This window comes from Cicer arietinum, chromosome 5 (assembly GCF_000331145.2).
Source record: "Cicer arietinum cultivar CDC Frontier isolate Library 1 chromosome 5, Cicar.CDCFrontier_v2.0, whole genome shotgun sequence".
In the NCBI taxonomy this organism is placed as follows: Eukaryota; Viridiplantae; Streptophyta; class Magnoliopsida; order Fabales; family Fabaceae; genus Cicer; species Cicer arietinum.
This window is the reverse complement of record NC_021164.2, coordinates 24566552-24571109: the sequence shown is the minus strand read 5'-3', so window position 1 is coordinate 24571109 and position 4558 is coordinate 24566552.

The window sequence follows — 4558 nt, the reverse complement described above, 5'->3', positions numbered from 1 at the left end:
TCCTAAAACATCCGTTAAAATGGTTACCCTATAATTAGTTATATACATACTATTTATTTATTTATTTTTACCCCAAAAAGAATAATAAAAAAGGCTTAATTGCAGTTTTTGTCCCACTATTTGAATTGAATCGCGAAAGCAGTCCCCCCATTTTGTTTCTCTCCAGTTTTGGTCCCCCAAACTGAATTTTGGTCCAAAACTTGATGAAATTTCATTTTTAAAGACGTACTACACCATTTAGGATAATAGATTTTAGGTACAATTGTTGCAAATGAGATCATGAGGCATGGTGTGACTTAAATAAATACAAAAAAAATGAAATTTCATCAAGTTTTGGACCAAAATTATGTTTGAGAGATCAAAACTGTGGAGAAATAAAATGGGGGACTACTTTCGCGATTTAGCTAAAATAGGGAGACCAAAACTACAATTAAGCCTAAAAAAAAAAAGAAATTATTTACATTAATGAAAGAGGGGAAAATGTTTTTTATTAATTTGGTTTGACAAGGGAAAGACATTGCTCCTACGTATCCCAAGGTGCAATAGGGAAATTAAAACTCATGTAGTTCTTGGATATAAAATATTTATGTATTGATCGATTTTATCATTAATTTTATAATAATAATAATAATAATAATAATAATAATAATAATAATAATAATAATAATAGGAGTGATGTATTGTATATTAATTTGTGTATCGTTTTATTTTAAGAAAATACTTTTATTACTTTTTTACTTTTACAAACTGTAAAGGATAAAAATTCAAGAGCATATTCGCGAGCCGACGGCGCATATGTGGCGCGGACCGACGGCGGTAATAACAAAAAGAGTTTAAAATCTAACACACAAGAAAGAAAACAAAATAAAGAGAAGAGATCACAATCGCATGAAAATAAAAACGATCGTATTACAACCGCCTTGATTTTTATTAGTTCATTCCAAAATTTAATCGCCAAACAAAAAAAAACACTTTTTAATATCATATATCCATCATACAAAAACCTCTGTAACAACAATAATGTTAAACAAAATCGACGGGAAGGAAATATTTACCACACTAGTTTCTTATGAGCTCGTATTTCCAATCCTCTCCTACACTTTTCTCCTCTTTTGCCTATTATACTATCTTCTCTTTTATTTTTTTTGCTCTCAAATTGTGCTCCGAAGTCCCTCTCAGATTGTGCTCCTCCTTTTCTACTCTTGCTCTCGATTATTTATAGACGTTTCGGGTGTAGGTTACAAAAGGCAAAAGAATAAGTGTCAATTAATCACCACTTTTATTACTATTAATCTATTTCTTTTCATTCAAATGATACTCATTATACCGATTTTATGACCATCAGTCCATTTCCTTTCGATTTCTTTTCATTAAATTTGATCATCATTATACCGATTTTTATGACCATCAATCCGTTTCTTTTCGGATTCTTTTCATTCAATTTGATCATCATTATACCAATTTTTATGACCATCAATCCATTTCTTTTCGGTTTCTTTTCATTTAATTTGATTATCATTATACCGATTTTTATGACCATCAATTCATTTCTTTTCGGTTTCCTTTATTTTTTTTTCTATATTTTAGAAAAGAGTTTGAACAGTAATTAGAGACAAACAAGAACTCGAAACACTCGTGATTGTCTAAAGTTTATAGCCCTAATTATTTATTTTTATTTTTATTTTCTTCACATATATTTATTATTATTATTATTATTATTATTATTATTATTATTATTATTATTATCGCCTTTTTTAATAAAAAGTAAAAAATAAATAAAAACCGGACAAAATTAGGTGTCAACAACTGCCCCTCTTTACTTAGAATTTACTTGAGAATCAAAGTAAAAGATAAGTAAAAATAACAACTCTAATTTTGTCCAAAAAGAACTTTTTAGAAGGATGTGAGTCGTTTTCCCGACATCAAGATGCGAGTAGTTTTCTCGGCTTCGGGTGCGAGTCGTTTTCCCGGCTTCAACATGCGGGTCGTTTTCTCAGCTTCGGGTGCGAGTCGTTTTCCCTGCTTCAACATGCAGGTCTTTTTCTCGGCTTCGAGTGTGAGTCGTTTTCTCGGCTTCAACGGGTCGTTTTCTCGGCTCCAGGTGCGAGTCGTTTTCCCGGCTTCAACATGCGGGTCGTTTTCTCGGCTTCGGGTGCAAGTCGTTTTCCCAGCTTCAACATGCGAGTCGTTTTCTCGGCTTCATGTGCAAGTCATTTTTCCGGCTTCAACATGCAGGTCATTTTCTTGGCTTCGGGTGCGAGTCATTTTTCCGGCTTCAAGATGCGGGTCATTTTCTCGGCTTTGGGTGCGAGTCATTTTCCCGGCTTCAAGATGCGGGTGGTTTTCTCGGCTTCAGATGCAAGTCGTTTTGCCGACTTCAACGTGCGGATCATTTTCTCAGCTTTAAATTTGTAAAATGTAATAAATGAATATGTTGGTTTTTATTAATATTTTTATTGGACACGACCATTCAAATCTTTAATGAGAAAAAACACTTATACTTTTTTCTTGAACTTAATATTTTTTATCTCTTTTTTGGCTTTTCCTATTTTTTCTTTATATTTTGTTCTTTCTCTCTCTCTTTTTTTTTTTGAAGAAGAATTAATATTGTGATCTTAAGTTGGTTCTCATGTTGTTGTTTGCCTTGTACTGTAAACAACCTATACTATATTCGATTTTATCACAATTCATTATATCGAGGTATGGTATGTGTTTTACTTTCCAATACTTCTCTTGTCATAGACTGATCCATATTGTTGATCATGTCCTTTCGAGTATATATTTTTTTTTGTTTTTTTTTTTGTTGTTATTTTTCTTCTTCTCCCAGGTCTCCCTTTTGGGTTTTCAACCCAGCAGATATTGTGTACCCTAATTTTTGTCTAGGTCGCCATTTCAGGTTTTCAACCTAGCGGGTATATTTTTATTTATTTATATATACCCTAATTTTTGCCTAGGTCTCCTTTTCAAGTTTTCAACCTAGCGGGTACTAATTTTTGCTTAGGTTGCCCCTTTCAAGTTTTCAACTTAGTGGGTATTCACTATTATTCTTGAAACTTTTTTATGGCGTATGAGTTTACAGGGAGGGTAAAATCTTTTTCATCCATATTCATGAGGATCAAAGCTCCACATGAGAAAGCTTTCTTCACGATGTATGGACCCTCATAGTTAGAGGGTCCATTTCCTACCATAATCCTTTTGAATAGGTAAGATTTTTTTAGCACCAGGTCTCCTTCTCGAAGACGTATTATTTTTTTCTTGTACACTATTTTTAGTCTTTTCTGATATAGTTGCCCATGACATAAGACCGCCAACCGTTTTTCTTCAATTGATCGAAACGTATTTATACCCATTCTGACTCCTCTAGTTTGACTTCCATTAATATTCTTAGCGAGGGGATTTCTACTTTAATGGGTAGCACAACCTCAACCGCATATACTAGGGAAAAATAGGTTGCCCCAGTTGAAGTGCGTATCGAGGTGTGATACCCGTGTAGTGCAAACGACAACATCCCATGCCAATCTTTATATGTTACAACCATTTTCTAAATAACTTCTTTTTTATGTTTTTATGTTACAGTCTTCGTTCCACACAACTGTTTGATTTTTTCCGTAAAAGTTTAAAGGTCAACTCATAAGTGATAGTTAGTTGTGATATAAATCTTGAAATATAATTTAGTCTCCCAAGAAAACCACGAACATCTATCTTTGTACTTTGGGGAGGCATTTCCAAAATGACTCGAACATTATCGGGGTCGACCTTTATTCTTTTCTGACTAACCAAAAATTCTAACAATTTACCCGATTGTACGCCTAAAGTGCATTTGAAGGGGTTAAATTTTAGCTTGAACTTTCTGAATATTTCAAAGAGTTTCTTTAGATCAATCACATATTTTTCTTCTGTTTGTGACTTAGCAATCATGTCATCTACATAAACTCATATCTCCTTATGTATCATGTCATGGAATAGAGTTACCAAAGCTCTTTGGTAGGTTGCCCCAGCATTCTTTAGACCAAAAGGAATTACCTTGTAACACAATGTTCCCTAAGCAGTGAAGAAAGTTTTTTTTTTTTCCATATCATATCTTGATTTGATTATATCCTGAGCAACCATCCATAAAGGAGAAAAAGTGAATGGCGAGCCATATTGTCATCCAAAATATCGATGTGAGGTAACGGGAAATCATCTTTAGGATTTCTTCGTTAAGGTCCCTATAGTCGACACACATTTGAACTTAGCCTTCCTTTTCAGCCCCGGTACAATACTGGCTATCCATTGGGGATAATTTGCCACAGTGAAGAACCCAACGTCAAATTTTTTTTCCTTCTTTTTTTACCTCTTTCCTGTTTTTTAATGACATATTGGGCTTTATTCGCCTTAATTCTTGTTTGACCGGAAAAAAAAAATCGAGTTTTAAGGGAAATTTATGCTCCACTATGCTAGTATCCAATCCATACATATCCTGATATGACGAGGTAAAAATATCTTTGTATTGGTGTAGGATTTGGATAGTCCATGATATACTTTTTTCTTTAAGATAGTGTCGACTTTAACTTCCTTT